Raw genomic sequence first — 27,111 nt, 5'->3', positions numbered from 1 at the left:
AATAGTAATACTTGTGATACTGTTCATCTGTTCCAGCAGCAGGCTATTCCTGCAGATGGAGTTGTGGGGAATCATGGGTGAGCCTGATCCCGTGAGTTCCCAGAGGCAGAACTGTCCAGCCCGACCCGACCTGAGCCCGAATGCTGGACTCAAAATATAGGCCCGACCCGACCCAACCCAACCCGAACCCGGCACATGTAGTTGGGTCTAATCGGGTTCGGGTCGGGTAACCAGACTTTAATTCACTGTTCTTTAAAAGAAATATCAATCACTCCAGTGTTTAAAATCTAGGGTGATTGTTTCATAATGCTTACAAGAAACAGCAATACAAAAGCTATGAAATGTGATTTTCCTACTGAAGTTTAGGACAAACTTTTGGACTATGTATTTCAGGAACAGATGCAAACTAGACATGCCAGAAATTTGTTGTCTATGGGAAGGAAATACATCAGGTTGCATCAACCACCCAATTCATAGAAAGTTATGTTATCCAGGGCACAGGTGATTTGTATTCTGTAAAACATCACTTACCAACATATATACTGTATTTATACAATAAGCAACACATTCTGAGGACCAGGCCTTTAACAGAGGGTGGTAGTCTGTAGGTAGTAGATGAGTGCTGCCAGGGCAGCCTGCCAGCTTCAGGCTATTGCAAAATGGAGCAGCCCAACGGGCCTCCTGGCTTGGTAAAATGTAAGGAGTGGGGATGAGGGCAAGGAGAAGTTCCATTATCAATGGGAGGGGGTGTATAAAAATTTACCTCTGGGTTTATCTTACACTGTACCACCAGCTGATACTGGGTGGAGCGTGCACGCTACATTCTCTGATTAGTTGAGTTCAAAAACTGCAATTGGGATCACAAGATTCCATATCCCAATATTATAATATCTGCATCTTGTCCAACTGAGGTGGGGACTCCATCAATCCAGCAGTAGTTCCTTGAGAAGATAGCATTGGCCACATAGTTGGCGGGAATGGGGCATTAAGTCATACCACTCCATTTTCTTGCAGATATCACTCCATTTACATTCAGCAGGCAATCTGAAAATTGTCCTTGTATAGTTCCCACTAAACTCTTGCTTTGGAGTGGATATGTCTTACGCGCTCCATGGTGACAGCTCTATGGCCCCTTAAGTTACCATCCCCAAGGAAAGTGCAACAAAGCTGCAGTAGTCAGATAGAATCACTTTACTTCTTACAAATACAGTCAGTTGTCCACTGACAAAAGTTAAAACACTTTGCTTTGACAGTTTAAGTAATATATCTTAATGAGGTAAAGAATGTTATTCACTATAATCAGCAGATTTATAGTTAGCAACATAAGCCACAAAGTAATCAGGGGTTTACTGAATGTCTTTGCAACTCTGTTATATTAATATTTTGTTCTATCACTATTAAAAGTTGACCTGTGAAATCAGAAAAAAAATCTTTATTTGTTTTCCTGGCCTGGAGTGTCAAATGTGAGAAAAGTGTATTATATTTCACCTCATCACTCTTTCACAAATCTAGTAAAAGCTTGCCATCAGGATTCATTACCATCTCCATCAAAGATGTATTATCCGGGCTGAGTATCACTTCATCCCTAAGGGTGAACCTATTAATTAATGAAGAATTCACCAGAAGGGATGCACATTTTGAGTAGCTACTTCCTCTTATTGTATCCTATTGCACTAAATCAATGTAGGTTGATTATACTGCCAATAATATCTCAGACAGATGCCTCTTCCTCCAAACCCATAGCAAATTTTGTTGCTGCTTTAAACGTACAATGTGTAAAAATGCTTTCAGAATAAAGCAAGCGTGTGCTGTCTGTTTTTGTGCAATCAGTCTCTATCCAGATCTATTACCTGGGGGCCAATGATTCCAGATTTCAGCAAGCTTTTTCCAGTCTCTTTCTACAACATGACAGATATATGACAATGTACCTAGCCAGGTGTGAAAGATTAAAGGAGTGCGTACCATTAAGCTCAAAGGACTTAAGCTCAGTGCTGTTGTGTGCAGGCATTTACTAGAGTAAATGTGTGCACCTTAATACTATGAAAAGACAGATCTTTTACACTTACCAGGGCCTGTGAAGTCTTTTCTTGTTTTGTGTGTTTATGTGCATCTATACTGTGTTTTATTGTCATTGCACTGAGTCAAGTCTAATTAAGGAATAAAATTTCCTTTATTTTAATGACACATTAATGGAAGAGCTTCCCAAAACCTTCTGTCTTTTAGTTCCTGCAAAACATTTAGAATTAATGCCAATAAATACATTGCCATTATGTAAAATCAAAAATAATTGTCTACTTCAGTTCCATCCAATCTAAATAGTAACACCAGAAACTAGGTGTTAATTAAAATTGAAAATTCAGTATATTTATTACACATTACATACAAGAGTATAAATGCTCATAGTCAATTAACGAACGAGCTAGATTATATCCTTTGCTATCCTTTGAAATACTGCAGAACATTTGTTATCACTGAGCTCTAATTCTTTGGTTTAGATAACAATGAAACAAATTGGAGGGAAGGTCTTAAACTGTTAAAAATTTAAGCTTTTCTCTTTCAGCAAGCACTGATTGCAAGAGCTACTTCATGAGCAAATTTTGATACTTGACATTTTGTTTGGTGCATTTTCCAATATTTTGGAGTCTACTATGAATAAAGGCATTGCATTATTTTCATCTAAAAATAAATTATATTTGCCCAATTTTAGTTGTATTGCCTTCTTAGGAATGAATTATTTTTCTTTAACTTTCTCCAGAACTCTTTCCCCCAGTAGCAGCAGGCAATCGATCACTTTAAAAAAAATATTGAATCTTGCTCTCCTTTTCATCTACTCCTTGCAGGTTAGCAATCCTATTCCTTCCCTACTTCAAGCTGATGCACCTCTTTCCATCCAATTACCTCAGTTGGCATTCCCCTCTCCTCTCCTTTGCCAAAGCCCCTCTCCCAGCTTCCATCCTCTCCCCAAAACACTGTGATCAGCTTCTCATCTTTACCCACAGCAAAGCACCATTCCCAGCTTCTTCCATCATCTGCTGTACTCCCAAAGGACTATTGTTAAGATTTTGCAATTTTCCACCACCCTCCCCATTAACCATACTGCTGCATCAGCTTCTTTCTTTTACCCCTTCCTCAACACTAGGCCTCCCCACGTACTGCTCCTGCAGTCACATCAGACTGTAGATGCTGCATGCTATAATGAGTCACTGATCAGCCATGCTCTCATTGAATGGTGGGTGGAACAGACTCAAGGAGCTAAATAGCTTACTCCTGTTCCTATGTTCCAATGCCACCCACAGTATGCAGCATCCTGAATCACTTGCAGCAGGACTTGGGTAGAAATGGCACTGTTGAAGGGAGCACAAGACCCAGTAGTTATGTGACCCGATCCCCACAAAACTGATTTTCCAAGTTGAATGTAGACAAATGGGTTTATACAGCAGGCCTAATAGCCACTTTAGTTTCACCAAGTTGTTCTGTTGGCAGAAAAGTTCTTGATTTAAATAAAGAATTCCAATGTTAAGTTAAACTATTGTGCATTTTTTTTTAAACTGCACTCAAGGACAGTAAGAAAGTTTGGTTACTAAGGTATAATTAATGTAGGTTGTGAACATGGCAACTCACTTTAAATATATTATTTTATTTGTGAACTGTGATTCGTGTGCTTTGATAGGAATGTGACATGTGTATTTTCTCCATTGGAAAAATCTCTTATGAAACAATTCAATAAATATTTCTGCCTCCAATGCAACCCATTTTGAAGATTTTCTCCTGTTATTATAGTTTCTGTTCATTTTCCTTCAGTAAAGTGCCATTTTACAGTTTTTCTTCTAACCACCCTCTGGCTAGTAAAAGAGTTCTCTAAACTTGTGGAAAATGGTGGGGCAGGGAGGTGAGGATGAACTTTGCGTTGGCCCTAAGTATATGTAGAAGCTTTTTAACCAAACATTTCTACTTAGCTTAGGGCATTCTCACACAGAAGGTATACATCAGTGATTTACCTATCACCTTTGATCATGTATCAGGTGCTAACAGAGGTCTAGGTGGCAGTGTTACATCTGTTAGGCTGCTTAGGTGTACTCCCTCGACTGACCTTACTGGGGGCCCCTGAAAATCCTACAGCTAGTTATGCAGACTAACAAAGCCTCATCTTGCATTGATGCACCACCAAATATTTAACCACACTAGAAATATTTCCATTCTCTATTTCCCCAGATAAATTCTACTTGCTGACAAATTCACTTGAGACTTTTCTGAAGCTTCGACAGCTCAGTTCACATTTGAGAAACAATTAACAATCATGAAGAAATAACGGACTAAAATTTAATAAGGCTCGTTAATGGGTGCAGGGATTGTGATGCACAATTACCTGCGTACATTTGAAATGAGAGCAGACTCCATGCTGTGTGCTCATTTCCATGATTGTGAGGTGCAACACAACAGTGAATGCACTGCTGAGTGACTGCATGCTCAGCAGGGGGCCCAAGTTCATGCAAGGGTAGTATCTCTTAAGGGGAAGTGCATTCTGACTGCAGCAGCTCATTGAACTGTCTGAGAAAGACATTGGGCAGAATCTCACCAGCTTTGAAATTTTTCTGCTGTCAGGACCAAAAGCAGGCCCGACCCCGCTTGTGTCGGCTGGCCGCACAGTGTCTCGATCTTATGGGAGGTGCCAATGAAGAGGCCACCTTGGCATTCACCATCCAATTAAGAATGGCAGGCAGGTTCTTGAGGTGGGAGGTCCAATCAGAGAGCCTGACGCTCTGGACAGCAAGCAGCCCCATCAGGAGAGGTGGGCGCTGTTGAACAGGTAGGGCCTGTGGCTTTCTTATCCCATTGGCTCCGTGATGGGAGGATTGAGAAGAGGCGTCAATGGCCCTCGGTCTGCCGCTGGGAGGCTACCTCCAGATCAGGGATAGGCACCAACATATTGCACCACGGACATTTGACAAAATTGTTGGCTTAGCCATGAACATGTGGCACTTAATCTGTACATAAAGTGTATAGCCAACCTAATGCCATCAAAACACAGTCCGATTTAAAACACATTTCTCCCTATTTAGTGAGATACCTGGCATTGTTTTTACCTGCACAAGTAGTCAATGTCTGCCCATAGTGATGCGGAGAATCCGGATAGATGTCCATCTGTCGGGAGTGATCTTGATCTCTTTCTCTCCTCTCTCCTCTTTCTCTCTCTCCCTCTCTGTGTCAATCCCTATCCCCTCTCTCTCTCCCCTCTCTGTGTCCATCTCTCTCTCTCCCCTTTCTCTCCCCTCTCTATCCATCTCTCTCCCCCCTCTGTCCTCCCTCTGTGTCCATACGCCTCTCCCTCCTCTGTCTCCCCTTTTCTCTCTCTCCCTCCACCCTCCCTTTCCCACCCTCTCCCCTCTCTTGCTCATACAAACATACGAATTAGGACCAGGAGTAGGCCACTTGGCCCTTCGAGCTCTACCTCTGCCTTAAAAATATTCAAAGACTCCACCACCTTTTGAGGAAGAGAGTTCCAAAGACTCCCCTCCTTCCTCTCCCCACTCTTCTTCTCCTCCCTCCCACCCACACCCCCCCACCCACACCCCCCCCTCTCATTCTCTGGCCGTTACTGAGAGCAGGAACAGCAGTTTCTGAACTTCGGACAGATTCGTGTTTTTCCGGCAGCCTTTAAAAAAAAAATCGGAACCCGCCAGAAAACCTCAGATCTGTCTGAAGTTCAGAAACTGCTGTTCCTGCTCCCAGCACCTGTGAAACTGACACTTGCATTTTTGGTTTAAAAGCTGGTCTGAAGAAGCCGATGGGAAATTTGTCGTCCCTGAAATTACCAATCACAACCCCAAAATCTTTTAACACGAACACTGGTGTCCGTGTCCGTACACGTTGTCGGCCCCTGCTCCAGATACCTTAGCGTTCCGGCCTCAGTGGGGATCTTGTCTGAAGTCGGGAAGATCCCAGCGGTGTCAGAAACTTGCCCCAATTGGTCCCTTAATTGTCTACTCGCGCTACTGGGTGGCTAGACGCTGCCACTTTGACACCGCCTCTGGCAACAGCACTGAGAGGCGGGAACACATTGAGGAGCTGACCCGATGAGCTATTTTCAAATTTTGCTCCTGTTCCCGTCTCCAAACCTGCCACTACAAAGCTTCAGTCCTTTAAAATAGGAAAAGAAACAGGGGCAGCAGGCCAAAGAGAGGACTCCTAGGTTCTCAGTTGCAGTGCTGGAAGCCTTAATGCAGCAGGTCAAAAGGAGCAGAGAGGTGGTCTTTCTGCAGGGTCCAGGAGACACTGCGATAGCAGTAGGAGCAGAGAGCCACCAAAGTCAGTGCGAGGACCCTGACCCCGAGGCTCTGGCCACAGACCAGAAGAAGTTCAGTTACCTCACATAAGTGGACAAGGTTATTGAATGCATCTTCAAATACCATAGCTTATCAACAGTGACAGTTTTGGTGACTGCAGCTTTGACAGTAGCGGAGGTGCGAGAGCGAGCTAACAGCTGGGAAGTCAATTTCAGTGGAAGTTTAGAAGTTAATTCCCTTTTGTTTTCGGAGGACTAGGGGACTGCTGGGTAAGTAAAAACTATATATTTGGGTGGTGGCTGTACCCGAGATACTACACGTGTAGTGTCTCCCACCCACCCTCCTCCTCTAACCAAAAAAAAAGGACTCTGTTGTGTTGATAAGGTAAGCTTTTTATTTAAGAAGTTCTGTCCGTTGGATTGCGAACTTAACAAGTTCTGACTTTTTTTTTTGGTTTTTCAGTAGATTTGTTGGGAATTTAGATTTGTTGGGAATTTAGAATAGTGGGAATGGAGATAAAGGCAGTTGAATGTTCCTCCTCCAGAATGTGGGAGGTAAGGGTCGCCAAGAGTGTCCCTGCTGACTGCATCTGCGGGAAGTGCACCCAACTCCAGCTCCTCGAGAACCACGTTAGGGAACTGGAGCTGGAGCTGGATGAACTTCGGATCATTCGGGAGGCGGAGGGGGTTATTGAGAGGAGTTATGGGGAGGTAGTCACACCTCAGGTAAAAGAAGTAGGTAGATGGGTTACCGTCAGGGGAAGGAGAGGGAAGCAGCAGGCAGTGCAGGGATCCCCTGTGGCCGTTTCCCTCAACAACAGGTATACTGTTTTGGATACTGTTGCGGGGGACGACTTACCAGGGGTAAGCAATGGGGTACAGGTATCTGGCACAGAGTCTGTCCCTGTTGCTCAGAAAGGAAAGGGGAAGAGGAGCAGAGCATTAGTCATTGGGGACTCCATAGTTAGGGGAACAGATAGGAGGTTCTGTGGGAACGAGAGAGACTCACGGTTGGTATGTTGCCTCCCAGGTGCCAGGGTTCGTGATGTCTCGGATCGTGTTTTTGGGATCCTTAAAGGGGAGGGGGAGCAGCCCCAAGTCGTGGTCCACAGAGGCACCAACGACATAGGTAAGAAGAGAGATGGGGATTTAAGACAGAAATTCAGGGAGCTAGGGTGGAAGCTTAGAGCGAGAACAAACAGAGTTGTTATCTCTGGGTTGTTGCCCGTGCCACGTGATAGCGAAGCGAGGAATAGGGAGAGAGAGGAGTTGAACATGTGGCTGCAGGGATGGTGCAGGAGGGAGGGCTTTGGTTTCCTGGATAACTGGGGCTCTTTCTGGGGTAGGTGGGACCTCTACAAACAGGATGGTCTTCACCTGAACCAGAGGGGTACCAATATCCTGGGGGGGAGATTTGCTAGTGCTCTTCGGGGGGGTTTAAACTAATTCAGCAGGGGGATGGGAACTTAAATTGTAGTTCCAGTGTACAGGATGTTGAGAGTAGTGAGGTCAGGGATAAGGTTACAAGGACGCAAGAGGGCACTGGCAAGCAAGAACCTGGTTTAAAGTGTGTCTACTTCAACGCCAGGAACATCCGGAATAAGGTGGGTGAGCTTGCAGCATGGGTTGGTACCTGGGATCTCGATGTTGTGGCCATTTCGGAGACATGGATAGAGCAGGGGCAGGAATGGATGTTGCAGGTTCCGGGATTTAGATGTTTCAGTAAGAACAGAGAAGATGGTAAAAGAGGAGGGGGGGGGGGTGTGGCATTGTTAATCAAGGAGAGTATTACAGCGACAGAAAGGACGTTTGAGGACTCGTCTACTGAGGTAGTATGGGCCGAGGTTAGAAACAGGAGAGGAGAGGTCACCCTGTTGGGAGTCTTTTATAGACCTCCAAACAGTTCCAGAGATGTAGAGGAAAGGATAGCGAAGATGATTCTCGACAGGGGCGAGAGTAACAGGGTAGTTGTTATGGGGGACTTTAACTTTCCAAATATCGACTGGAAATACTATAGTTCGAGTACTTTAGATGGGTCAGTTTTTGTCCAGTGTGTGCAGGAGGGTTTTCTGACACAGTATGTAGACAGGCCAACCAGGGGCGATGCCACATTGGATTTGGTACTGGGTAATGAACCCAGCCAGGTGTTAGATTTAGATGTAGGTGAGCACTTTGGTGATAGTGATCACAATTCGGATAGGTTTACCTTAGCGATGGGCAGGGACAGGTATATACCGCAGGGCAAGAATTATAGCTGGGGGAAAGGAAATTATGATGCGATTAGGCAAGATTTAGGATGCGTAGGATGGGGAAGGAAACTGCAAGGGATGGGAACAATCGAAATGTGGAGCTTATTCAAAGAGCAGCTACTGCGTGTCCTTGATAAGTATGTACCTGTGAGGCAGGGAGGAAGTTGTCGAGCGAGGGAGCCGTGGTTTACTAAAGAAGTTGAAGCGCTTGTCAAGAGGAAGAAGAAGGCTTATGTTAGGATGAGACGTGAAGGCTCAGTTCGGGCGCTTGAGAGTTACAAGCTAGCCAGGAAGGATCTAAAGGGAGAGCTAAGAAGAACAAGGAGAGGACACGAGAAGTCATTGGCGGATAGGATCAGGGAAAACCCTAAGGCTTTCTATAGGTATATCAGGATAAAAGAATGACGAGAGTTAGATTAGGGCCAATCAAGGATAGTAGTGGGAAGTTGTGTGTGGAATCAGAGGAGATAGGGGAAGTGTTAAATGAATATTTTGCGTCAGTATTTACAGTAGAGAAAGAAAATGTTGTCGAGGAGAATACTGAGATTCAGGCTACGAGGCTAGATGGGATTGAGGTTCACAAGGAGGAGATGTTAGCAATTTTGGAAAGTGTGAAAATAGATAAGTCCCCTGGGCCAGATGGGATTTATCCTAGGATTCTCTGAGAAGCTAGGGAGGAGATTGCAGAGCCTTTGTCCTTGATCTTTATGTCGTCATTGTCGACAGGAATAGTGCCGGAAGACTGGAGGATAGCAAATGTTGTCCCCTTGTTCAAGAAGGGGAGTAGAGACAGCCCTGGTAATTATAGACCTGTGAGCCTTACTTCGGTTGTGGGTAAAATGTTAGAAAAGGTTATAAGAGACAGGATTTATAATCATCTTGAAAAGAATAAGTTCATTAGCGATAGTCAGCACGGTTTTGTGACGGGTAGGTCGTGCCTCACAAACCTTATTGAATTTTTCGAGAAGTTGACCAAACAGGTGGATGAGGGTAAAGCAGTGGATGTGGTGTATATGGATTTCAGTAAGGCCTTTGATAAGGTTCCCCATGGTAGGCTATTGCAGAAAATACGGAAGTATGGGGTTGAAGGTGATTTAGAGCTTTGGATCAGAAATTGGCTAGCTGAAAGAAGACAGAGGGTGGTGGTTGATGGCAAATGTTCATCCTGGAGTTTAGTTACTAGTGGTGTACCGCAAGGATCTGTTTTGGGGCCACTGCTGTTTGTCATTTTTATAAATGACCTGGAAGAGGGTGTAGAAGGGTGGGTTAGTAAATTTGCGGATGACACTAAGGTCGGTGGAGTTGTGGATAGTGCCGAAGGATGTTGTAGGGTACAGAGGGACATAGATAGGCTGCAGAGCTGGGCTGAGAGATGGCAAATGGAGTTTAATGCGGAAAAGTGTGAGGTGATTCACTTTGGAAGGAGTAACAGGAATGCAGAGTACTGGGCTAATGGGAAGATTCTTGGTAGTGTAGATGAACAGAGAGATCTTGGTGTCCAGGTGCATAAATCTCTGAAGGCTGCTACCCAGGTTAATAGGGCTGTTAAGAAGGCATATGGTGTGTTAGCTTTTATTAGTAGGGGGATCGAGTTTCGCAGCCACGATGTCATGCTGCAGCTGTACAAAACTCTGGTGAGACCGCACCTGGAGTATTGCGTGCAGTTCTGGTCACCGCATTATAGGAAGGATGTGGAAGCTATGGAAAGGGTGCAGAGGAGATTTACTAGGATGTTGCCCGGAATGGAGGGAAGGTCTTACGAGGAAAGGCTGAGGGACTTGAGGTTGTTTTCATTGGAGAGAAGGAGGAGGAGAGGTGACTTAATAGAGACATATAAGATAATCAGAGGGTGAGATAGGTTGGATTGTGAGAGTCTTTTTCCTCGGATGGTGATGGCAAACACGAGGGGACATAGCTTTAAGTTGAGGAGTGATAGATATAGGACAGATGTGAGAGGTAGTTTCTTTACTCAGAGAGTAGTAGGGGCGTGGAACGCCCTGCCTGCAACAGTAGTCGACTCGCCAACTTTAAGGGCATTTAAGTGGTCATTGGATAGACATATGGATGAAAATGGAATAGTGTAGGTCAGATGGTTTCACAGGTCGGCACAACATCGAGGGCCGAAGGGCCTGCACTGCGCTGTAATGTTCTAAAAAAAAAAATGGCCTGTCAGTCGCCAAATTAGTGTTACATGCTGACTGATGCCATGACCAAACAACTTTGCATACATCCGGTGCACACAAGGGATGCTCGCAATCGCCCTCCACAACATGGAGGGAGATGCTCTGCAAACATCCCCATCCTCAATGATGGCAGACCCCAGCACATCAGTGCCAAAGACAAGGCTGAAGCATTTGCAACTATCTTCAGCTAGATGTGCCAAGTGGTTTATCCAACTAGGCCTCTTCCTAAAGTCCATGGTATTACAGATGCCAGTCTTCAGCCATTTTGATTCACTGCAGGCATTGGATACAGCAAAGCTCCTTAGACAGCACCTTCCAAACCCGCGACCTCTACCAACTAGAAGGACAAGGGCAGCAAATGCGTGGGAACACCACCACCTGCATGTTCCCCGCCAAGTCACACACCATCCTCACTTGGAACTATATCGACGTTCCTTCACTGTCGCTGAGTCAAAATCCTGGAACTCCCTTCCTAACAGCACTGCAGGTGTACTTATCTCATATGGACTGCAGCAGTTCAAGAAGGCAGCTCACCACCACCTTCTCAAGGGCAATTAGGGATGGGCAATAAATGCTGGCCTAGCCAGTGGCACCCACATCCCATGAATGAATGAATGAAAAAAAAGGCTATGGGCCCTGAAAACTGAAGACTTGTGATCCAGAACTAGCTGCAACCTTAGCTGAGCTGTTCCAGTACAGTTACATGCTGACATCTACCAAACACAATAAAAAATTGCCCAGGTATGTCCAGCCCACAAAAAGCAGGACAAATCCATTCTGGCCAATTACTGCCCCATCAGTCTACTCTCATGTCTTTGACATCAAGCTAGTATTTGACTTAGTGTGGCATCAAGGAGCCTTTGCAAAATTGAAGTCAATGGAAATCAGGGGGAAATCTTTCCATTGGTTGGAGTCATACCAAGCACAAAGAAAGCTAGGAGTGGTTGTTGGCCAATCACTTCAGCCCCAGGACGTTGCTGCTGGAGTTCTGCAGGGCAGTGTTATAGACCCAACTATCTTCAGCTGCTTCACCTTTCCTCCAACATAAGGTTAGAATTGGTGACATTTACTGATGATTGCACAGTGTTCAGTGCCATTCATGACTCCTCAGATACTGAAGCGGTCCATATCTGCATGCAGCAAGAACTGGACAACATTAAGGCTTGGACTGATCAGTGGCAAGTAACATTCGCGTCACACAACTGCCAGGCAATGATCATCTCCAACAAATGACTATCTAACCATCTCCCCTTGACATTCAACGGCATTACCATGCTGAATTCCCCTACCATCAACATCCTGAGGGGTAACTATTGATCAGAAACTTAACTGCACCCGTCATATAAATACTGTGGCAACAAAAGCAGGTCAGAAGCTGGGAAATCTGCGGCAAATAACTCACTTCCTGATTTCCCAAAGCCTTTCCATCATCTACAAGGCAGAAGTCAGGAGTGTGATGGAATACACTCCACTTGCCCGGATGGGTGCAGCTCCAACAACATTCAGGAAGCTCGGCACCATTCAGGACAAGGCAACCCGCTTGATCGGCACCCCATTCACCAGCTTAAATATTAACTCTCTCCAGCACTGGCGGACAGTGGCAGCACTGCACATTCACAAAATGCACTACAGCAACTCATAATGGTTCCTTTGACAGCACCTTCCAAAACCACAACCTCTACCAGCGAGAAGAACAAGCACAGCAGACCCATGGGAACAACACCACCTGCAACTTCCCGTCCAAGTCACACACCATCCTGATTTGGAACTAGACAGCAGTGTGGGCGTACCTACATCACATGGACTGCAGCGGTTCAAGAAGGTGGCTGATCTCCACTTTCTCAAGGGCAGTTAGGGATGGGCAATAAATGCTGGCCTAGCCAATGACTCTCACATCCCATGAATGAATTTAAAAAAAGCTAGGTGGGAAAATAAGCTGTGAAGAAGGTGCACAGAAGCTACAAAGGGATGTAGACCAGTTAAGTATTTGGGCAAGAAAGTGGCAGATGGAGCAAAATGTGGGGAAGTGCAGAATATTTTTAAAAAGATGAAAGACTAGAAAATGTTAGTACTCAGAGGGATTTGGGGTACTTCTACAAAAATCACAAAAAGTTAACATGCAGGTACAACAAGCAATTAGGAAGGTAAATGGTATGTTAGCCTTTATTGTAAGGAGTTTGGAGCATAGCAGTATGGATGCCTTGCTGAAATTATATAGGGCTTTGGTGAGGCCATACCTGTCATACGGTGTACAGTTTTAGCATCCTTACCTAAGGAAGGATATACTTGCAATTGAGTGGCTACAACGAAAGTTCACCAGATTGATTCCTGGGATGAAAAGGCTGTGAGAACGAGTAAGTGGAATGGGTCTATATTCTTTGGAGTTCAGAAGGGTGAGAGGAGATCTCATTGAAATGCATAAAATTCTGAAAGAGCTTGACAGAGTAGATGCCGAGAGGCTGTTTTCCCCTGGATGGAGAGTCTAAAGCTTAAGGGTCATAGTGTCACGATAAGGGACCGGCCGTTCAGGACTGAGCTGAGGAGAATTTCTTCACTCAGAGGGTAGTAAATCTGAGAGCTGTGGATTCAAGATTGAGACCAACAGATTTTTGAGCACTAAGGAAATCAAGGGAGATGGGAATAGGTAGGAAACTGCAGTTAATGTTCCAGTTCAGCCATGATCTTATTGAATTGTGGAGCCCGTTTGATCAGTCATATGGCCTACTCCTGCTCCTAATTTTATGTTCTTACATTCTATGTTATAATATTTTGATTAAATGGCCAAGTTTCAGTCTACTGCTGACACAACATCAATTTAGGCTATTTCTGTTACGTCAATCTCATTTCTAAGTTTCTTTTCAGACCCCATTTATAACAGTTTTTCCAGAATTACACTCAATCGATACAATTAATAAAACACTTTCAAATTAAGACTAGTATCTGGTAAAGATTAATTAAATATTAAATTTAGGCATGGTTGAATTTTATGTTTCTTTTTTTAATTCATCAAATTTCTTTAGTAGGACAATTACTTTCACTTCATTTATACAAAAGCAAAATATTGCGGATGCTGGAAACCTGAAATAAAAACAGAAAGTGCTGGAAACACTCAGCATGTCTGCCAGTATCTGTGGACAAAGGAACAGAGTTAACATTTCAGGTCGATGGCCTTTCATCAGAATGGGACTGCTGAAGCCACAAGTTTACTACACTGTTTCTGCTTTCAATCACGTATGCACAATTTTGCTGTGGGCTGTGCTGGATGACATTTTCGTAAGGGTCAAGCAAGAGTTATCCTTTATCCACATCAGAAGCAGGCACTAGGCCATTAACAAAGCAAATAAGGTGCTGAAGGACTGCTTTTTCTCCCTCTTGCAAGTTTGGCTTGTGCTTGAGGCAGCCAGCACCAGTGCTGATTGCCTCCAGGAAAACCTAAGCTAAGCAGCATGGAATGAGAAAAAGGTTAGTATTCACCTTAATCACTGTTGCTTCCGGTCCTGAGATCTCCGATCTGACTCCTGACTGACTTCCACCCGTCCCCACCCCTGCTGGCGCCGACCTCCGAGCATCACCATCCCCACCTCCGATCACTCCAAGCACACTCTGAGGCCCATCCAACAATTCCGCAGACCTCAGTGACGTTCTTTCCTGACCTCTTACCCGATCACCCTCCGAGGCCCAGTCAACAATATGCAGACTCCTGCAATCTTACCCAATTACTTACCTGCACATTGGTGCATGAACCGTGCAGGATTCTACCACTGCATGACAGTGAGGTCCAAGGCCCAAAATCCTGGGCTCCTCGGGTCTCCCCATTTGAACTTGGACCATTAGCACTCTGCGGGAAAGGCCCCCAAAAAGGGATGTTGCTGAATTTCTAGACCCTTGACTTCACTGCTGCACTGAGTGCTGTATGAGAATCAGGGCTTACTGCCAGTGTATAATTCACTCCAAGTAAGCACTTCATTCACCCATTTTTGACACTTTCAGCAGAGAGCATTCCCATATGATCCTGGATCACATCAGACTGCTTAAAAGTAGGAACAATCTTATGACTGCAATTATCAATATGCACACAACAATTTTAACTTGTACTAAAACAAATAAAAACATACAAGAACTATAGGTGTATGTCTAAACTTAATGACTGATCTTCAAAACTGTAAAATATCAGACTATGCCACACAAATATTTGTCAGCCTTCCCAGAGCGTTATTTAAGTTTACCATCACATCATTCAATTGCAAAACCGAACTGCTCTGTGAAATTCACTCTTTCCTCCAGAAATATACCTTATTTCACATTGCATTGCTATCAGATATCAGAGTTGTGATCCCTAGAAGCCAATCAGATGTTAATTGTGTTTAATCATAAGTAGGTGGAGGGTGTTAATTAGGGTCTTACTTGAGTATATATAAGGAGACACTTAGTGAAACTGGAAGGCAGTTTGAGTGAGGAGTTGCATATTTGTAATTTATTTACTTTGCAAAATAAATGCAAGACTGAGGAAAGATTGACTCCAGCATAATCCTTCAACAAAAAACTTTCTGGAATATAACATCAGAAAGGATTCAAATTTGAAAGCATGTGAAATAATAAGTGCATGCTAAAAAGAAACTGTTAGGTATTTGCGATACAATCTCCCCCGCTCCCCCACCCCTGCCCCCATCCTCCATACCACCCCCCTCCCACCAAAAAGCAAAACATATGGGTCAGTATTTGAAATGTACAATTTCTTCCCATATTAAAAACTACAAACTGAAAAAAATTCCAAGCATAGCAACTTCAACAGTCTGAAAAAGTGTCAACTGACACATGCTTTCTGCGCTCTGCAAAAGAAATCAAATTTCAAAATATGTGGATAAATTGGATTAAAAATCTATTGTTTCTGATCGTACAGAAACAAATAATGGTATAACTAACACTGATGTTATACAGCTAACACAGGACTCTTGTTTCAATAAATTTCAGGTAAGCATCAAAGCATTTTTAACATACAATAATTCCTCAAATTAAAAAAAAAAGTGTACTGAGCAACAAATTGCAAGTTAACTTATCACAAGTAGTAAACTAAGCTATGCTTGAGCCTGGTGACAGCTACTCTAGTAATAAAGAAATTATTCCATGAAAAGGAACTAGAATTCTTATTTACATTTTTTTGAAAGGTTTTCCCTTTAACTTAGGAGGTGATGGCTCCAACATAGCAGTAAAGATCAGAAAGATTTTAGCTTTGATTTCTGTTGTTTGCTGAGTTTCTGTTCTCAGCCATGGTAAGAGTTGGGGGACTGCAATTGGCCTCCACTCTCCTGAGCCTGAGGAGCCAAAGCCAGCCGCGGTTCCTACTCTTGATCACTGACCAGTGATCTCTGTCGTCTTAATGTATGTATTTGAATGTTGAATGAGAACAGGATCTGGCTCCTCCATAATGCAATCTATGTTAAACAGTCTGCTAAGATTCTCCACCTAGCCTGGCAAGCATGAAGAATGGCCACTTGAACAAGGTACAGGAGGCAGGAGGGATGCTGGTTGAGCTCATCTACCTTCAATGAAGGGTAGAAAAGGAAAAGAAATTGGAGTAGGGAGGAAATGGGAGAAAAAAAACAACACATAAGAAGAACAAAAAAGCAATTATGGGTTATCAACCTTGATATCAAGTGTTAAGTGTCAAAATTCTTGAACTGTAATCATTAAATGGTAAAATTTTGTATAATAAAAAGATTCACATACAAAGACTGTGAAACTGTGAACAGGAGGCAAGTGAAGCGATGGGCTGAATTTTACCAGCCCCTTGACGCCACGGGTTGTGGCGCGGGGACCAGTAAAATTCTGTGGGGAGAGGCCCGCCTCGACCCATGATGTCGAGAAGGGCCCGCCACATATTACTGATGGCGGGGGGACCTCAGTGTGGCCACCCCCCCACACCATCTGGCAGCAGGCCCTTCATCTCCATTTGCAAAAGAATATTAATAAGATGGAAGTGTACTTACCTGCAGGCGGCGGCCATCCCACGCCAATTTTACGGCTGCCATTCGTGCTCCGCGTGCCTTCAGAACCTGGTGGCGAGGGGGGAGTAATAAAAATTTCAGGGCGGGAGGGCTGGAGGAGCAGGGAAATCAATTTTTATTGTATGTGGGGATGGTGGGAAGGGGTCATAGGCCACATGTTAGAAGTTTAGGGGGTAAAGTTCGGGTAGGGAAAAAGCCATGTGTTGGTCATTTCGGGCATTGAAATGACCATTTGGGGGGTTTGGGAAGGGCCATCCACATCTTTGTGATTTTTTAATAAAAATTTAACACGGCTGCACCTTTAAAAATTAAAAGTAATTCCAAGGACTTAAAGCCCTTTAAAAATGGCGCGCACGGTGGCGCCGGGCCCAGTTGCTGGGTACACGGAGGCCGCCCCTACGGTCATCAGGGCCGGCCGCTACACCCCCACTATTTAAATAAGCCCCCGCGTGAAATATCGTGGGGGCTCCTCGGCAGCCCTTCCATGTCAGAAGGCCGCCGAGTTGAAAACTATGTTTCAATCACACCTTTTTTTAGATTCTTTGAATAATTATCAACATCAACAACGCTCCTGACAACTAATCATTTACGTATACAGGACTATTCGCTCATCCCGCTCTCCTCTTTGAAAATTCCCTTCTGGGCCTCCGCAGCCCGTTAACAAGCTCCTCAAGTCAGTTAATTGGAGGCGAGCAGGTTGCTGGCTGCCCACCCCATGCCCTCTCTGTGAAAATTGCAACACATTCCGGAGGCATCAGGATCCGGAGATGCCTTCCGGGAACGCAACCTTCAATTCGCACGCACAGCCATGCTCACCCCAAAAGCACTTTGAAAATCTAGCCCAAACATTTACATCAATTACATTTATTTTTATTATCCTTGCTACGGTCAGGTGAGGAGGGGTTGAAGGGCTTCTCTCTTTTCCCTTTCCTTGTTTGACCACAACGGGCTGAATTTTACTAGTGAGCTAATTTTACTAGAGATTGGTGGCAAGCTTCAAAGATGGCGGCCCTCACGCACACGATTTACTCCGCGGAGCCGCCGTAATATTATACGCAGTGGCTCATTTATATGGCCAGGGTAAACCTGCGCCCCCTGATGATGTGGGAGGCGGCTGGCATTCCGTCCCCGGCAATGGCGTCCAGCATCACTGCGCAGGTGTGGGCGCCATTTTTACAGGGTTTAAAGCCCCATCAATACAAATTAAAGTGTCAAAGGGAAAACTCAGTAAAATTTATTTAAAAACAATACATTCATGTTTCCAAAGCCACTCTTCCACCCCCCACCCCGGTAGCAACACATTCATTCTTTGCCCCCCCCAAAATACTTACCTTGTGTACCTGACCTTTCCCCGCCACAAAGTTCATTAACCTTTTACTTTACCCCTTCCCATCACTCCCTAGACCAATCAGGTAAGTTTGACCCTCCTCCCCACTTCCACACTGATATAATTACTTCTTCTCCCCTCCCTACCAGTGTTCCGCCATACTTCACTAGTCGGAGAACGGAAGGCGCGGGAATGTCGGCCACCGACCGTAATATTGGAGCAGGACGACCGTGCAACGAGGTAAGTAATTCATTCCTTTATTTATATAAACATGCTTAAATGTGGTTCCCATCGCCGAGCAGTGGTGGTGGGGGGGGGCCGGGTGCTGCCATAAAACCTCACCGCAGCCAGTAATATGAGGCCCGGTCTACCTGGTGCCGAGAGCTGTGGTGGGCCTCTCCCCGAGGAATTTTCCAGGCCCCGCCGCCACAACCCCTGATGTCGAGGGATCGGTAAAATTCAGCCCAACAGGTTTAATTTTTTTTAAAGAAGATATACTGGCCAAATCAGTACGTGTTTGATTACTTACTAGCTATGATCATACCAAGAACCAACTGGACAGGTTTTCTTGAGTTTAACAAAGAGGTTAACTTTATTGTACTTAAACCGAACAAATTATAAGAATAACCTACTCACCAACTTGCACACTAGAGTTTCACACACACACAAATAGGTTACAGAGTGGGGAAGGATAGATTGGTCGAGTTAAGAGTCCATAGACAAAAGGGTATATAGTCTGTGGAGTTTGGTGATTTGGCGGGTTCTAGCTAAATTCAGTAGTCCTTGGGCTTTTAGTTTGAAGAGATAGATGAGTGATTCAGTTGGTCTCTTTGAGACAGTAATACAGATGATTTCCTCCAAAGGGGTTTCTGGTTGTAGCCGCAGTATGCAGAGATGGTCAGTCAGCAGGCAGGACTTTAAACTTGTAAGCTGAATTGGAGAGAGAGAGAGAGGGACCCCCACTTGGGTCTGCGCATGTCAGAGTCCAGATGCTTCTCCTTGCTGCTGTAGAGAAACACCAGCTTAAAACCACATGGGGTAGGGGTTGTCACATGACAGTCACCCAGTGATTCAAGCAGGGTAGGTAGTAGTGTATTTCTTCTTGCTAAAAAGAACAGGCAGTTCCCTTAAACTTCCTGGTTTTGGTTCTTGCTGAGATGAGCAGGTACTTCACCTCCACCTCACAGGCCTTGCAATGTAGGATACACTGCTGCAAATTAGGTGGCCATCTTAAGCTGCTAGCAAAGTCATCTTTTATCTTTTCCTTTTTAAAATTTCTTTAAAAAATATAAATTCAGATCTCCAGTCAGTGGATTAAAGAAAATTATCATTCAACAAAGCATGGATCGAGAATGGGGGGCAATTTTCACCCAGTTGAGCATTGCCAGTAAGCTGACGGAGCAGATCACCTGCCCTTAATAGAACCCGCACAATTTTTGTTGCACTGATTTCAATGGAAATATTAGAAAAGCTGAGCTTTGAGATAGTGAACGCATGGACTAAGATGAAGGAGGTGGAAGAAAGCAGTCTTTGTGACAGCTGATATGTGGAAGAGAGCCAATGTTGGGAAGGAAAATAAGATCAACATTAAGTAGTACACCAAGTGTATCTCCTGACTCAGCTTGAGTGGCAGCTGGGAAAGGGAGGTTGATAGAGTAAAGGCTCGAAGCAGGTTGGTGCTGGCGGAAGGCTTGATTCAGTTTTGTTGACATTTTAGTTGGAAGAAACTTTGATCTATTCAGATCTAAATGATGGACATACATTTGACGAGTCTAGCAACAGCCTTTTGATTGGTTGAGGCGGCTGAATGCAGTATCATCTGCATGCATAAGAATGCTAATCCCATGTTTCCAGATGATAGTGCCTAGGGGTATTATGTAAACAACAAAAAGGGAACCAACAATGTACGCCAGAGAGGAAGAGAGAAACTGTTGGATTACTGTGATGTAACTGCTGCACTGCCACAGGTATTAAGAGAACAAGGAAATAACAGTGACATAGAGATTTGCTGCAAGGGAAAAGCGATGGAGTGGTTCATGGTGTTAAAAGTAACATAGGTGGACTACAGGAGAGGGCAATTGAGTGGTCAATAATGTCAAAGATCGCAAAAAGGTTGCGGAGGATGAGGAAAGACAAAACCATGTTTACAGTCACACAGAATGCAATTTGTGTCATTGACCAGTGCATTCTCACTCTGGGTGATGGGAGGGTCTTGATCAAGGATCCCAGAAGTATAGTTGTGAGGCAACAACATATTTCACAACTGTGGATAGAAAGCAAAGGTTGGAGATGTGGTGGTCATTGAAGTCAATGGAGTAGCTGAGGCCGGGCTTCTCATGGAGGCAAAAAAAAGTCTTAAATGAGTAATTGGCAGTTTTCAAAATAAGAGACAGCTTGATAATTTTGACAGACATGAAGATGAAGAGAAGTTGAGTGGTCAGCTGAAATGGGAGGGGATCAAGGGAACAGGTGGTAGATATCTTGGACAAAGATGACAGGGCTGACAAAGAGATAAAGGAAAAATGCAGAGAATGGGCTGGGTGAAGCTGTCATAGGCATGAGACAGCATCAGGAGTTGTGGGAGTGGCAGAGGGAATGGTAGCCTGTCACAGCTCAAATTTAGATGCACAAATTTCACAAGCTCTTTGCATTTTGAGTCCAAAGTGCGGATTTGGGTTGGAAGGAGAAGGGCCTGAAGAGGCAGTTTGTAGTGTAGAAGAGGTTGCAGTTGTTTCTCATTTCCAGAATGATCTTGAAGTAATAAGTATTTTTGGCCAAGAAGAAAGAGGAAGTTCAGCTAGATCGAGCAGTGGATACCTAGGCCAATTAATCGCCAATGGATTTGACTTAACATATAATTGAGTCCACACAACTATCCACCCAGCAGGGAATAATTAAATATAATTGTTTGTTATATCAGTCCTGGACAACCAGGAATATTACTGAGAGTTGTGGAGTCATTTATGGCACAGGAGGCCATTTGGCCCATTGAGTCCATGCCGGCTCCCCTGCTCGATCCCCGTAGCCCTGCAAGTCTATTTCCTTCAAATGATCATCCAATTTCCCCTTGAAGTCATTGATTGTCTCTGCTTCCACCACCCTTGTGGGCAGCAAGTTCTAGGTCATTACCACCCGCTGCGTAAAAAAGTCTTGGCACAGATGATTGTAACCAATATTCTTACCCTATCAATAACGTTTTTGTGGAAGGAAGGGAAGAGAGTAATTGGAAAAAATCTGTGAGACATATAAAAATGTACTACTCTGGTAAATTTGCTAACTTTTAAATTAATATGGCTCATTGGAAAAACTTGTTCTTGTTTGGAGAGTGCATTACTGGGTTTCTTCTGCACTCTCAAGTTGTAAGGTATCACTGCCGGAATCAGCCTCAAAGAGCACTCTCAGCTGGAGTTAAGGATCTCCGAAGGATCTTTATGGAGTTACACAGGGCACATCAAGGAATCACAGTCACTGAAACAGCACTTGGCCTGTCAAACAACTCAGGAACCTTGCTGCGATATAGGGACCTCAAATAAGCTTTCTCAAAAAAAGGGCTCTGTCCTTTCAGTTCGACTTTGGATGTCAGCAATTGTAACAAACCTCCCTCTAGAATTGTAAACCAGGCATTAAGGAACTTTGAAAATATATTAAAAATGAAGAGAATATTTAACTGGTGATATTTCTCATGTCTATTCGTAATGCTACGACCAGGCGAGCAAGGTGTCTTCACCTGGTCTTATTGTCACAGGGTTTAATTTTAAACACACTGTTTTGAGCTCCCCCTTTGTGATCCCTTGTTCACAGCTTTCCAATTATAAGGCAAATAAATGAGCATGCTCGGTTTTCTTTAAGTTTAAAGAAGAAAAGTAAAATTTATTAAACCTTAAACTTAAACTCTAATACGGTTAACAGCTAAGGATATACAATGCGCCCACGCTAGCATGCACATATGCAAATAGGGACAGAAAAGAGCAGAAGAAAAATAAAATGGAGAGGTTTGAGGAAATCTCTAAAAGTAGATTTCTTGTTACTGGCTGTAGAGTCCTTGACTGTAGACAGCTCTTACTTTTCGTTGGGGCCCAGCATTCTTCTTAAACCTTGTTCACTGTAGGACACTTTCCTCTCTTGGGGTTCATATGTCTTCAATGGTTTCCAAAGCTTGTGGGAGCGAGATGAAAGCAGACAGGAGAGAGGTCTTCTTAGTTCAGGAGAAAAATGCATTCTGATTTCTTTCCCTGTTGGAAGTTCAAATTCAAAAAAACTCCAACAGTCAGTCAGTCATGTGACTAAAACTGGTCTGACCACTTCTTCTGTGTATTGGGGAAGCAAAAGACTGGGTTCCTTTGTTCCACCATTGCCTGTTACTATGCAAATATCTTTCCAGTCATGGGCTTGCCAAGTTAAGTTTTAATGTTCATGTGGCAAAATCATGTGTTCCTCAGTCTTGGCAGGTGGGGGGGGGGGGGTTTGCCTGACAATAAACAATGATGAAATATGTACAACACATTCATTATACTGAGCATATTATGACAGCATTTGACATGAAAGTAAGTAATAACACATTCTCTGAAACAAGATAAGCTTATTAACATTCCTCTTTCAATTTCATGATTATGGTAGTCAATCATTTGATCAAAATTCTTGTAAATTGCACTCACCAACATTGCTCTTGAGGCAGCTCTAAATATCTGAAAGTCATTGAAAATATTCCAACAGTTTCCACAAATTAATAAGAAAAGCGCTCACTGTTACCAATGATGATAGGCAGGAAGTGGATTACAAAGTAATAACAAAGATGAAGGTGAACAGGGCATGCATAAACTACGGGACTTTGCTTCTTACCTTTTATAATATTGTTATATTATTTCCTAGTATTTGCTTCTATAGTATTTGCTTCGAAGCCACTGTTTTGCAATTATCAATAAATGAGAAAAGCAACCAAGAAAAACAAGAGACCTCAGTCATGACCTGATAAAATGAGGGCAAGTATCATTCACCATCTTTGTTTATCAGTAATACCCCCACCCTCTCCCAGTGTTGTACCTGAAGTTTGTCATTTGTGAGGGTTATATGAGCAAACCTGAAATGTTACTGCTTTGCATGTCTGGCTACAGGAATGTGCTTGTGAATGTCTTTAGTCTACTACAGTTCATTCATTCACTTGTGGTCAACTGGAAGTCAGATGAGCCTAAGACAACAAAAACCTTAATTTACCTTAATTTGTAACTTCACTAGCTTTAAGCTTTGGTCTTCATTTTCTCGTCTTCTATTTATTGATTAGTTACAGGTCTGTTTCATATGAACGAGCTAATAATATCTGTATATCCTAGCTGATAAAAAAGTCTTACTTCTCCCATCCATTGACCATGAATGGATGAAATGTCAAGCTCTATCGATGCCTTTCTGAGCAATATGAAGAAATTAAATAATTTCAGAGACAAATGTGTCATTTTGTAACAAACATGTTGGGTTCCTAAACTCCTAAACATTTTGGACTCACTTTGTGAAAGAGTCTGTTGTTTCTCTGCAGAGCTTTGACCTACTCTACATCACAATAGAAGTCCTATGACTGGAATTATACAAAGTGCAACAGTTTCAAAACAGATCAAAGTTTAGACTGTAGTAAATAGCAGAGATTAGGATGTTCGACTAAACATACAATCACAACTACACACAGAAATATTCAAGGGCAAATAGTAGAAATGCATTACTTTATACCCAAGAACCAATGTTAAAATAAATCACTTTATTCAGCAAAATGTCAACAAAATTTGCTCCTCTTGCCCAGAGACCATCTGCTGATGACAGCTAAGAAACTTTATCTAGCACTTATAAAGATTATTTGAAAACTTGATCTGACATACATTGCAATTAGTAAATGACAAAAGCATAATTCTCATCTTGCTTTTTAACTGTGAAACTATTTCTTGAAGTGGATTATAATGTCCAGTTCAATTACTTAAACCCATTGTTATTTTTAATAGTATCAGTTATGACAAGTTAATGCAACTGCAGGTCAATGTCTACTGAACATGAGGCCACTTTAATCTATTCATAGAAATGCACATGACTCTGCAGGGTAGCCTGGTGACTTAAGCAGTTGACACTTTCACTCTGACCTGAAGACCATCTGTTGCCAAACATTATGGTTGACTTTCATCAGTCGATGTTTTCAATAAAGCATAATGCTGAAATGTACATTCTAGCCCCAAATTCTTCTATTCAAATGATGAATAAACCAAGTAATCTGGCTGGACTGTGAGAAATTTGGGGTGGGAACCCTATTATTCTGGGTCTCTGTGATTTCTTTTACAATAAATTTCAAAAGTCCACTGGAAGTAAGGGCTGGTGCTTGCTGCATTCTCTCTTTTTGATGTGGGTGTAAATCGAAGAAGTGGGACTGGTGGGATAATGCCGTTCTTCAGAATTCTGAGCAATTTTACCTTAATTGCCCCCAAGGCAATATACAACTGCACGAAACAGGCAGAGTTGCATATCAGGACAAGATTTTGCTAAAATTAACTAAGGTCATTTTCCCTATGGCAGCTGGTCACTGGGAAAGCAGCAACTTTAAAATCTGATCAAGGGTCTCAGACCTGAAAAGTTAACTCTGTTACTCTCTACACAGATGCTGCCAGACCTGCTGAGTATTTCCAGCACTTCCTGTTCTGATTTCAGAGTTCCAGACCTAAAGTATTTTGCTCTAACTTTAAAATCTGGACATTTAAAAAAAAAGTTAACCATTTTAGGCTGGGACAGCCAACAGGTACTGCTAAGGTGGGTAGCCCAGTAGCAGTGAAAATAGTGAAGACGTCTGTCTACATTATGCTGATGCTTTGACCCCTTCAATTTGGGACAGGGTCAAATGCACATTCACGAGGTGGATGTAAGTTCTGCCATGCCCTGGATCTGCCTCTAAAACCTGCAGTGGGTTCAGGACTACTATGCCTGGTTGAACTGTCAAAATCACTCAGCCTAAGGATCTATCAAGTCTGCATCTATGGCAAGATAAGGCCATTACTGTTAAGATTGGAGTTTACATTTACTTATTAACTGTCTCTGATTTGTTACACTGTTTGTCCAACATCAAATACTGGATGAGCAAATAATTCCACCAATTAAATTTTGGGAAGACTGAAGCTTTGGCTGCTGCTGCAATCTCCATTCCCTGTCCATCATTTCCAACCCTGGCAACTGTCTTAAGTTGAGCAAGACCATTTGCAACCTTGGTTTGACCCCAAGTTGAGTGTCCAAACACATATCCACACCATCACCAAGACTGCATACTTCTACCTCCATCACATCGCTTGACTCCGACCCTCCCTCAGCTCATCCGCTGTTGAATCCATGCCATTGTGACTTCTAAACTGAAATATTCCAATGCTCTCCTGGCTGCTGCACATAATCTACTCTACATAAACTAGTGCTCATCCAAAATTCTGCTGCATCTTAACTTGCTCTTAATCCCATTCACCTATCACCCCCGAACCTTACCCTCTGTCCAACAATGCCTCAATTCTGAAATTCCTATCCTGTTTTCAAATCCGTCCATAAGCCTCTCTCGCCTCCCTCTCTGTGTAGCCTCCTCCCACCCTCCAAGCCTTTGTGATCTCTGTGCTCCTCCAATTCCATCCTCTTGTACATCTCTGATTTTAGAGTAGGCGGTGGCATTGTGGTATTATCACTGGACTAGTAACCCAGAGACCCAGGGTATTGATCTAGAGACATGGGTTCGAATCCCACCACAGCAGAAGGTGGAATTTGAATTTAATTCATAAATCTGGAATTAAAAGCCAGTCTAATGATGGCCATGAAACCATTGTTGATTGTTGTAAAAACCCATCTGGTTCACTAATGTCCGTTAGGGAACGAAATCTGCTGTCCTTACCTGGTCTGGCCTACATGTTACTCCAGACCCACAGCAATGTGGTTAACTCTTACATGCCCTCTGAAATGGCCTAGCAAGCCACTCAGTTGTAACTAACTGCTACGAAGTCAATAAAAAGGAATGAAACCGGACAGACCACCCGGCATCGAGCTAGGCACCGGAAACAACAACAGCAAACCCAGCCCTGTCGACCCTGCAAAGTCCTCCTTACTAACATCTGGGGGCTTGTGCCAAATTGGGAGAACTGTCCCACAGACTAGTCAAGCAACAGCCTGACATAGGCATACTCACGGAATCATACCTGACAGACAATGTCCCAGACACTGCAATCACTATCCCTGGGTATGTCTTGTCCCACCGGCAGGACAGACCCAGCAGAGGTGGCAGGACAGTGGTATACAGTAGGGAGCGAGTTGCCCTGGAAGTCTTCAACATCTACTTCGGACCCCATGCAGTCTCATGGCATCAGGTCAAACATGGGCAAGATAACCTCCTCGTGATTACCACCTACCGCCCTTCCGAGGCTGATGAGTCAGTACTCTGCCATGTTGAACACCACTTGGAGGAAGCACTGAGGGTGGCAAGGGCACAAAATGTACTCTGGGTGGGGGACTTCAATGTTCATCACCAAGAGGAATGCAGCCAGAGGGAAATTTCAGTGCAAGGGTGGAAAAGAGGATTGGCAGCACAGTTAGACCATAGGTGGTTGGAAACATTGAGGTTACCCAGGTCATAAGAAATTCAGCAAGTCTGAGCTGACAGGGCTGAGACGAGCAGAAAACACTGGGGCTGTGGTCTGAGTCGGGAAAGGACCAGGCCAAGACAAAATGCACAAACAGCAGAGTGTGGAGGGGTTGGGAGCAGTAATTTAATTATTAAAAATATATTTAAATTTTATCAAGTAAAATCAATAAAATTCTACTTAACCAAACTTTTGGTCATCTGACCTCATGGCTGGGATTTTATGAGTTCCGCAGAGTTCCCGATGGCGAAACCAGAAGTTGGCGTAACTCCTACTTCTGCCACCTTTCCCATTTCCTGTGCGATTTCATATGTAAATTAAACTTGCGGCGATGGGCATGGGAGTCATGTGGGATTATGCGGCGGAGGCGGCCTTTCATTGGTGGAACCGTTGTCACTGGGCCAAGCGCCATGATCACCATGCCTATAAATTATTCG

General features: G+C 43.7%; 1 protein-coding gene across 1 annotated transcript in view; it reads right to left on the bottom strand.

The window, feature by feature from the left end:
- The window catches only part of gpc5a (glypican 5a), a 1,436,107-nt gene that overhangs the window by 438,325 nt on the left and 970,671 nt on the right, over positions 1-27,111 (bottom strand). The window lies entirely within an intron of this gene.

This window comes from Heterodontus francisci, chromosome 6, assembly GCF_036365525.1.
Source record: "Heterodontus francisci isolate sHetFra1 chromosome 6, sHetFra1.hap1, whole genome shotgun sequence".
Classification (NCBI taxonomy): Eukaryota; Metazoa; Chordata; class Chondrichthyes; order Heterodontiformes; family Heterodontidae; genus Heterodontus; species Heterodontus francisci.
Note: the sequence above shows the minus strand (reverse complement) of the source record. Positions and strands in the feature narration are given on the sequence as shown.